Source organism: Moschus berezovskii, chromosome X (genome assembly GCF_049115385.1).
Source record: "Moschus berezovskii isolate FMDL1 chromosome X, NW_MosBer_1.0, whole genome shotgun sequence".
Classification (NCBI taxonomy): domain Eukaryota; kingdom Metazoa; phylum Chordata; class Mammalia; order Artiodactyla; family Moschidae; genus Moschus; species Moschus berezovskii.
In genome coordinates, this window is record NC_142488.1 from 113,046,123 (window position 1) to 113,057,607 (window position 11,485).

Consider the following 11,485-nt stretch of genomic DNA (forward strand, 5'->3'; position numbering starts at 1 on the left):
TCTTTCAAGCATAGTAAAAGAATTTAAGATTTTTCAAAATACATTTTTAATGCAAATAAATGACTCTTTCCTTCCATTTCCTCACATGAACATTCCAGGTACACAAACATGATACTGCATGGAAAGGACATATTGTTTAATTAATATTTCATTTTCCTTTCTTTTGATTCATTTTATTGCTTTAATATTCAAATAATTTCTGTATTCTTTTCTCTTAAAAACTGTATTATTTCTGTAATTATTAAATGAATTAAAAGAACAAGAAAAGGAAGTCTTCTATGCTCACTATTCAATACTAAAATAAATGTAGAAAAAAATCAATAAGACATCTGGTTTCAATTTTGATATATAAGGAACTTGGAAGTAGCCCAATTCTTCCTAACAAGTAAAAAGCTGAACAAATTGAAAAATCAACAACTCCTCTTAGATCTATAAGTGAAGTAAGGTCACAGAACAAATCATGGCACCCAAAATTCGAGAGACAACAGGAAAATACAGAGAATCACACTTGCCAGTGCAAAACCCACAAGCAGAGGTCCCTGTGGGAACAAGTGCTGGGGTAGGAAAACATGAACTATAATTGAAAAATTGCTGGAGGCCCAGTGTAGGCAAGTCTGAGGAAAAAAAATCTCTAAGAAAATAAAGAAAATCCAGTCATTGTAGGAGGAGCACACTTTTATGAATTCTACCTCTAGGAGCTTAACCAGGTTCTTGTAGCAAATACCAGTGAAAAATCCCCTCAGACTTCTGTCAGCAAAAGGGGGAAAGGAACCATTTTAAAACACAATGCAGTGTTCTGTTCTCCTAAATAAGTTCTGTCTTCAGAAGAAACTATTTAACCAGATCTTAACTTACTGGGATTTTAACTTAATTGACCTAGGGGAAGGAAAATACCCACCTCCAGCCAGCTCTAGCCTTCCACATGGGGAAAGGGAAATACTCAACTCACACATGCATTGTATAGTCATCCCATCTCAACTGAAAGAAAGGGAGAAACCTGAGAATCATGTGTGAAGTTTACAGGGCAGAGGAACAGGCTCACTAAAAGACTGAGACCTAATAATAGGACTATAGAACACTTCCCCCTCCACCATACCTTACCACCACAATAGTAATGTCTATTTACAGCAGTTCTTTCAATCTAAAACATGTTCAGATATAAAGAAAACAATGTCAAGTCAGACTAAAAGGCAAAAAACACACTTTAAAAGGACAGAGTAAGCCTTGGGACTTCCCTGGTGGCTCAGAGGTTAAAGCGTCTGCCTCCAATGCGGGAGATCCGGGTTCGATCCCTGGGTCGGGAAGATCCCCTGGAGAAGGAAACGGTAACCCACTCCAGTATTCTTGCCTGGAGAATCCCATGGACGGAGAAGCCTGGTATGCTACAGTCCACGGGGTCGCATAGAGTCGGACACGACTGAGCGACGGAACGGAACAGAATGGAAGCCTTGGGACTAAAATCAGATATAGCAGGGCTATGATTAATATGCTGTGGGCTCTAATGAATAAAATGCACAACATGAAAGAACAAATGGGCAAAGTAATTAGCATGATGGCAACTCTAAGAACCAAAAAAGATATGGTAGAGACAAAAATGCATGTTAGCAAAACTGAAGAATGTCTTTGATGGGCTTATTAGTAGACTGAATATAGCTGGTAATAGCTATGAAGAAATAATCTCTGATCTTGAGGATATCTCAATAAAAAATTCCAAAACTGAAAAGGAGGAAAAGGACTGAAATAAACAGAACAGAGTATCTAATAATTTGGGGACACCTAATAAAGCTGTAACCTACATGTAATGAAAATACCTGAAGGAGAAGAGAGAAAAGAACAGAAGATACATTTGAAACAATTATGAATGAGAATTTCCTGAATTTAATGTCAGATATCAAACCAAAGATCCAGGAAACTCAGAGAACATCAAGTAGGAAAAAATGTTTATAAAACTACACCAAGGCATATTCAAACTTCAGAAAGTCAAAGGAAAAGAAAAAAATCCCAAAAGATGCCACATGGGGGAAAAGCCTATAAAGGAGCAAAGGTAACAATTATATCTGACTTCTACTCAGAAATCATGCAAGTAAGAAGAGACTGGAGTAAAATAGTGAAAGTGTTGAAAGAAGAAAAGCACCACTGACCTAGAATTCTGTACTGCATGAAATTATCCTTCAAAAGTCAAAGAGAAGTCAAGACATTCTCAAACAAAGAAAAATTGACGGAATTTGTTGCCAGTACATCTGCCTTGCAAGAAATGTTCAAAAAAAATTTTAGAGAAAACAAAATGATATAGGTCTGAAACTTTCTTAATTAAGAAAGAGCATCAGAGAAGGAAATAAGTTAAAGTAAAATAAAAACTTTTTTTTTCATTCATAGTTGATTTGATATATGACAGTTTGTTCAAAATAATAAAAGCAAGAATGTATTTATGTGTGCTTATGGTATATGCTTATGCACTATATATGAAATGATTGACAGTGATGATACAAGGCATGGAAAGGGAAAATTAGGATTATTTTGTTATTCTAATGTAATCACATTACTTCACTCTGAACATCAAGACTCTAAATATACACATAGGAAATAGAGTGTTAGAGATGATAAAGAAAAAACAAGATCCAACTATATGTTGTCTATAAGAAACTTTAAATATAAAAACACATACAGATTGATAGCAAATGGATGGGGAGTATGCTAAGACTAATCCAAAGAAAATAGAAGTGGCTATATTAATTTCAGACAGCACAAATTATTAGGGATAAAGAGGGACATTACATAATTATAAACAAGTCATTTCTCTGAGAAGACATAACAATCCTTTAACATGTATGTGTGTAACAGCAGACATCAAAATACTTGAGGCAAAAATTTGTAGAACTGGGAGAAATAAATTCTCTATTATAGTTGGAAACTGCACATCCCTCTATCAGAAATGGAAAGATGAAGCAGACAGAACATTAGTAAGAACATAATTGAATTCAAAAACATCATCAATCAACTGGATATAATTGGCATCTACAGAATACATTAACAATAGCAGAATACATATTTTTCTCAACTCATAGGAATATTTAGCATGATATACCACATTCTGGGCTGTTAAATATACCTCAGAATATTTAAAAGAATCCCTGGGTTGGGAAGATCTCCTGTAGAAGGAAATGGCAACCCACTCCAGTACTCTTGCCTGGAAAATCCCATGGATGGAGGAGCCTGGTAAGCTACAGTCCATGGGGTCGCAAAGAGTTGGACACGACTGAGTGATTTCACTTTCACTTTCTTGGGAAAGCCCAAAATACTTGGAGCTTAAATAAATCACTTCTACATAACACAGGAGTCACAAAAGATATTTTAAGAAAATTAAAATAGTTTGAAGCAACTGAAAATAGAAACAGAACTTATCTGAATTTGTGAGATACAGTGAAAGTAGTGCTTACAGGGGGAGATATATAGCACTGAGTGAATATATTAGGAAAAAGAAAGATCTAAAATCAATTATCTAAGCTTCCACCTTAGAAACTAAAAAGAGAAGAGCAAATTACATATAAAGGAAAATTATGTACAAGTCTATACCCACAAATTTGGTAACCTAGATGAAATGGACTGATTTCCTCAAAGACACAATCTGCCACAATTCACACAAAAAGAAATAGACAATCTGAACAGATCTATATTAAATAAAGTGAATCAATAATTACTTTCCCAAACAGAAAGGAACAGGCCAATATAGGTTCGCTGGTGAATTCTATCAAAACCTTCAGAGAAGAAATTATACCAATTCCATACAACACTTTCCAGAAGATGGAAGACATCAGGGAATAATTCCTAAATCATTCTATGAGGCCAAGATTAGGCCAATACCAAAACCAGAAAAAGACATAAGAAATCTACAGACCAGAATCTCTCAAGAACAGAGGTGAAAAGTCATTTAAAAATTAGCACATCATATCCAACAATGTATTAAAAAATTATAAATGAAGACCAAGTGAAATTTATCTCAGGCATGCAAGGTTGATTCAACATTTGAAAGCAATTAATATAAATTAATGAAAATGCAAAAAGATAGGACACTGAAAGATGAATTCCCCAGATCGGTAGGTGCCCAATATGCTACTGGAGAAGAGTGGAGAAATAGCTCCAGAAAAGAATGAAGAGGCTGAGCCAAAGCGAAAACATTGCCCAGTTGTGGATGTCACTGGTGATGGAAGTAAAGTTTGCTGCTATAAAGACCAATACCTCATAGGAACCTGGAATGTTAGGTCCATAAATCAAGGTAAATTGGAAGTACCAAGAGTGAACACTGACATTTTAGGAATCAGTGAAATAAAGTGGGCCAGAATGGGCAAATTTATTTCAGATGACCATTATATAAACTACTGTGTGCAAGAATCCCTTAGAAGAAATGGAGCAGCCCTCATAGTCAAGAAAAGAGTCTGAAATGCAGTTCTTGGATGCAATCTCAAAAACGCCAGAATGATCTCTGTTTGTTTGCAAGGCAAACCATTCAGTGTCACAGTAACCCAAGTCTATGCCCCAATGAAGAATACTGAAGAAGCTGAAGTTGAGTGGTTCTATGAAGACCTACAAGAACTTCTGGAACCAACACCCCAAAAAGATGTCCTTTTCATTATAGGGGACTGAAATACCAAAGTAGGAAGCCAAGAGATATCTGGAATAACAGGCAAGTTTGGCCTTGGTGTACAAAATGAAGCAGGGCAAAGGCTAACAAAGTTTTGTCAAGAGAATGCACTGGTCATAGCAAACACCCACTCCTAACAACACAAGAGAAGACTCTACACATGAACATCACCAGATGACCAATACCAAAATCAGACTGATTATATTCTTGCAGCCAAGATGGAGAAGCTCTATACAGTCAGCAAAAAGAACCGGGAGCTGACTGTTGCTCTCAGATCATGAACTCCTTACTGAAAAATTCAGACTTCAACTGAGGAAAATAAAAAGAAAACCACTAGACCATTCATGTATGACCTAAATCAAATCCCTTACAATTATACAATGGAAGTAACAAATAGAGTGAAGGGATTAGATATGATAAACAGAGTGCCTGAAGAACTATGGATGGAGGTTGGTGACACTGTACAGGAGGCAGGGATTAAGACCATCCCCAAGAAAAAGAAATGCATAAAGATAAAATGGTTGTATGAGGAAGCCTTACAAATAGAAAAGAAGAGAAGTGAAAAGGAAAGGAGTAAAGGAGAGATATACCTATTTAAATGCAGAGCTCCAAAGAATAGCAAGGAGAGAAAAGAAAGCCTTCCTCAGTGATTAATGCAAAGAAATAGAGGAAAACAATAGAATGGGAAAGACTAGAGATCTCTTCAAGAAAATTAGAGATACCAAGGGAACATTTCATGCAAAGATGGGCACAGTAAAGGGCAGAAATGGTATGGACATATCAAACTCAGAAGATATTAAGAAGAGGTGGCAAGAACATACAGAAGAAGCATAAAAAAAGATCCTCATGATCCATATAATCACAGTGGTGTCATCACTCACCTAGAGCCAGACATCCTGGGGTACAAAGTCAAGTGGGTCTTAGAAAGCATCACTATGAACAAAGCTAGTGGAGTTGAAATTCCAGTTGAGTTATTTCAAATCCTGAAAGAAGATGCTGTGAAAGTGCTACACTCAATATGCCAGCAAATTTGGAAAACACAGCAGTGACCTGGACTGGAAAAGGTCAGTTTTTATTCCAATCCCAAAGAAAGGCAATTCCAAAGAATCTTCAAACTATTGCACAATTGCACTCATTTCACACACTAGCAAATAAGGCTCAAAATTCTCCAAACTTCAACAGTACATGAAGTGTAAACTTCCAGATGTTCAAGCTGGACTTACAAAAGGCAGAGGAACCAGCTATCAAATTGCCAATATCTATTGGATCATAGAAAAAGCAAGAGAATTCCAGAAAAACGTCAACTTCTGCTTTACTGACTATGCTAAAGCCTTGTGTGGATCATAACAAATGGTGGAAAATTCTTCAAGAGATGTGAATACGAGACCACCTTACTTGCCTGCTGAGAAATCCATAAGCAGGTCAAGAAGCAACAGTTAGAAGCAGACATAGAACAACGGACTGGTTCCAAATTGGGACAGGAGTACGTCAAGACTATATATTGTTGCCCTGCTTATTTAACTTCTATACCGAGTACATCATGTGAAATGCCAGACTGGCTGAGGCACAAACTAGAATCAAGATTGACAAGAGAAATATCAATAAACTCAGATATGCAAATGACACCACCATTATGGCAGAAATTGAAGAGGAACTAAAGAGCCTCTTGATAAAAGTGAAAGAGGAGAGTGAAAAAGTTGGCTTAAACCTCAACATTCAAAAAATGAAGATCATTGCACCTTGTCCCATCACTTTGTGACAAATAGATGGGGAAACAATGGAAACAGTGACAGAGTTTATTTTTTGGGCTCCAAATTCATTCCAGATGGTGACCTCAGCCATGAAATTAAATGATACTTGCCCCTTGGAAGAAAAGTTATGACCAACCTAGACAGCATATTAGAAAGCAGAGACATTACTTTGCTGTCCATATAGTCAAAGCTATCATTTTTCCAGCAGTCATGTATGGATGTGAGAGTTGGACCATAAAGAAAGCTGAGCACTGAAGAATTGATGCTTTTGAACTGTGGTGTTGGAGAAGACTTGAGAGTCTCTTGGACTGCAAGGAGATAAACCAGTCAATCCTAAAGGAAATCAGTCTGAATATTCATTGGAAGCACTGATAGTGAAACTGAAACTCCAATACTTTGGCCACCTGATGTGTAGAACTGAGTCATTAGAACATACCCTGAATCTGGGAAAGATTGAAGGCAGGAGAGAGGATGACAGAGAATGAGATGTTTGGATGGCATCACCAACTCAATGGACATGAATTTGAGCAAGCTCTGGGAGTTGGTGATGGACAGGGAAGCCTGGTGTGCTGCAGTCCATGGGGTCACAAAGAGCTGGACACGATCGAGTGACTTAACTGAAGTGAATCTAAATACATCATATTAACATTCTAGTGGGAATTGAAGGGACATACCTCAACATAATAAAAGCTATATATGACAAACCCACAGCAAACATTATCCTCAATGGTGAAAAACTGAAAGCATTTCCCCTAAAGTCAGGAACAAGACAAGGGTGCCCACTCTCACCACTACTATTCAACATAGTTCTGGAAGTTTTGGCCACAGCAATCAGAGCAGAAAAAGACATAAAAGGAATACAAATTGGAAAAGAAGAAGTAAAGCTTTCACTGTTCGCTGATGACATGATCCTCTACACAGAAAACCCTAAAGACTCTACCAGAAAACTACTAGAGCTAATCAATGATTACAGCAAAGTTGCAGGATATAAAATCAACACACAGAAATCCCTTGCATTCCTATACACTAATAATGAGAAAATAGAAAGAGAAATTAAGGAAACTATTCCATTCACTGTTGCAATGAAAACAATTAAATACTTAGGAATATATCTACCTAAGGAAACAAAAGACTTGTACATAGAAAACTATAAAACACTAGTGAAAGTAATCAAAGAGGACATGAATAGATGGAGAAATATACCGTGTTCGTGGATTGGAAGAATAAATATTGTAAAAATGAGTATACTACCCAAAGTAATTTATACATTCAATGCAATCCCTATCAAGCTACCAACGATATTTTTCACAGAACTAGAACAAATAATCTCACAATTTGTATGGAAATACAAAAAACCTCGAATAGCCAAAGCAATCTTGAGGAAGAAGAATGGAACTGGGGGAATTAACCTGCCGGACTTCAGGCTCTATTACAAAGCCACAGTCATCAAGACAGTATGGTACTGGTATAAAGACAGAAATATAGATCAATGGAACAAAATAGAAAGCCCAGAGATAAACCCACGCTCCTATGGACACCTTATCTTCGACAAAGGAGGCAAGAATATAAAATGGAGAAAAGACAGTCTCTTTAACAAGTGGTGCTGGGAAAACTGGTCAGCCACTTGTAAAAGAATGAAACTAGAACACTTCCTAACACCATACACCAAAATAAACTCAAAATGGATTAAAGATCTAAATGTAAGACCAGAAACTATAAAACTCCTAGAGGAGAACGTAGGCAAAACACTCTCCGACATAAATCACAGCAGGATCCTCCAAGACCCACCTCCCAGAATATTGGAAATAAAAGCAAAAATAAACAAATGGGACCTAATTAAAATCAAAAGCTTCTGCACAGCAAAGGAAACTCTAAGCAAGGTGAGAAGACAACCTTCAGAATGGGAGACAATAATAGCAAATGAAGCAACTGATAAAGGATTAATCTCCAAATTATACAAGCAGCTCCTGCAGCTTAATTCCAGAAAACTAAGTGACCCAATCAAAAAATGGGCCAAAGAACTTAACAGACATTTCTCCAAAGAAGACATAAAGATGGCTAATAAACACATGAAAAAATGCTCAACATCCCTCATCATCAGAGAAATGCAAATCAAAACCACAATGAGATACCATTTCACACCAGTCAGAATGGCTGCTATCCAAAAGTCTACATGCAATAAGTGCTGGAGAGGGTGTGGAGAGAAGGGAACCCTCTTACACTGTTGGTGGGAATGCAAACTAGTACAGCCACTATGGAGAACAGTGTGGAGATTCCTCAGAAAACTGGAAATAGAACTGCCATATGATCCAGCGATCGCACTCCTGGGCATACACACTGAAGAAACCAGAATTGAAAGAGACACATGTACTCCAATGTTCATTGCAGCACTGTTTATAATAGCCAGGACATGGAAGCAACCTAGATGTCCATCTGCAGATGAATGGATAAGAAAGCTTTGGTACATATACACAATGGAGTATTTCTCAGCCATCAAAAAGAATGCATTTGAATCAGTTTTAATGAGGTGGATGAAATTGGAGCCAATTATACAGAGTGAAGTAAGCCAGAAAGAAGAACATCAATACCGTATATTAACGCATATATATGGAATTTAGAAAAATGGTAACCTGAACCCTGTATAAGAGACTGCAAAAGAGACATAGGCATTTAGAACAGTCTTTGGGACTCTGTGGGAGAGGGTTAAGGTGGAATGATTGGAGAGAATGGAATTGTAGCATGTATATTATCATAAGTGACCAGTCCAGGTTCGACGCATAAATTTTCCTCTGTTCATTTCTTTGCATTTGTGCTTTTTTAATAAAATTCTTTTTTAGATATAAAAAAAATAAAAAAAAAATAAAATAAAAAAAATAAAACTGTATTTACAAAAAAAAAACATTCTAATGAAAAATTACATGCTTATATCAATAGATGCAGAAAAACATTTGATAAAATCCAATATCCACTCACGATAAAAATAATCTCAGTAAACTATAAATAGAGGGGAATCTCCTTACATTGATTTTAAAAAATCTACAAAAATCCTATAGCTGATAACATACTTGGCAGTGTGAAACTAGAATCTTTCTAAGATCATAAAGAAGGCAAAAAAAAAAAAGAAACAAGGTAAGTATGTCCCCTCTCACCTCTTGTTTTCAACATCATACTAGAAGGTTAACTAATCCAATGAGAAAAGGAAATAAAAAGCATACACATTTGGGAGGAAGAAATAAAACTTTACAGATGACATCACTGTTTATGCAGAAGGCCAAAAAAAAATCCTGGAACTAATAAGCAATATAGCAAATTTGAAGGATATAAAATTCAATTGTTTCCTTAAATATCAGCAATGATGGAATTTGAAATTAAAACACAATACCATTTACATAAACCTCCTCTCCAAAGTGAAATACTTCAGTATGAAACTAATGAAAGAATGTACAAGATATATATGAGGAAAACTATAAAACTGATGAAACAAATCAAAGAACTAATACAGAGATATTCCATGTTTATGGATAAAGGATCAGCAGTGTCAATGTGTCAGTTTTTTTTTCCAAATTTACCTATTGATTCAATACAATTCCAATAAAGATACTGACAAGTTATTTTATGGATACTGACAAACTGATTCTTAAGTTGATATAGATAGGCAAAAGACTCAGAACATTCACTATGATATTGAAGGATAAATGGATCACAGACATAAATGTAACAACACATAAATATAGAAGGCCTCAAAAAATAAAACACAGGGAGAATTTTAGATGAGTTGAGGTTTGGCATAACTTTCTGATACAATACCAAATATATGATCTTTGAAAGAAATATTCCACAGGCTGTACTTCATTAAAAGTAAGTGTTTTTTAGGTTGCTTCCATGTTTTTGCTCTTGTAAACAGTGCTGCAATGAACACTGGGGTGTATGCATCCTTTTGAACCAAGTTTTTCTCCAGATACATGTCCAGGAGTGGGATTGCTGGATATATAGTAGCTCTATTTTTAGTTTTTTAAGGGACTTCCATAAGTAAATCAAAGGATAAGTGAATAAAGAAGATGTTGTACATATATACAATGGAATATTACTCATATATTTAAAAGAAGTAAATAATGCCACTTGCAGCAACATGGACGGACATAGAGATTATCATACTAAGTGAAGCAAGCCAAAAAGATAAAGACAAATATCATATTATATCACTTATATGCAGAATCCAAAAAAAAAATGATACAAATGAACTTATTTACAAAACAGAAAAAGACACACACTTAAAGAAGGAACTTATGGTTACCATTGGGGAAAGTGGGGGAAAGAAAGATCGGAAGTTTGGAATCGACATATACACACTGCTATACATAAAATAAATGACCAACAAGGCCCCACTGTATACTACAGGGAACTCTGCTCAATATTCTGCAATAATCTAAAAAGGAAAATAATTTGAAAAAAACATATACATGCATAACTGAATCACTTTGCTGTACACCTGAAATTAACACGTTAATAATCAACTATACTCTAATATAATTTTTTAAATAAGTGTCTTATACACAGTATTAACACAAAATACATATACCAAGAAAAATTATAAAACAACGTTTTTGAAGGAAAGTATCCAAAAGACACAAAAGAAGATTTGAACAATTTAGATATGTGATGTTTGTCACTGTTTGAATGATTCCCAAGAAAACTTGAATAGCCATTGTATGTAATTGGTTGGGAATAAAATTTATTTTGTCTTTTGGATTAATCTACCAGAAACCATTACTTTTATCCAAATGAAGCTATGATATTGCCTATTCATAATTTTAAGTATATTTATGGAAAAGTTATAATAGTGGGTTTTTCAATATTTTCTTAAATATCATGGAACCATTATGCTTATTTATTTGCAAAATTAAGATCTATTTACCCTTTTTAATCCTGCTTTTTTCTTAAAAGTTTATTTTGAGCATGATTACAAAGCATTAAATACTCTTTGAAAATATTCACCATTTAAAGCAGTCTTCGAAAATATTTCCCAGGTTAAATATCAGTTTTTGAAATAGAGCTACCATAAGACTTCCCTGATGGGTCAGATGGTAAACCATCT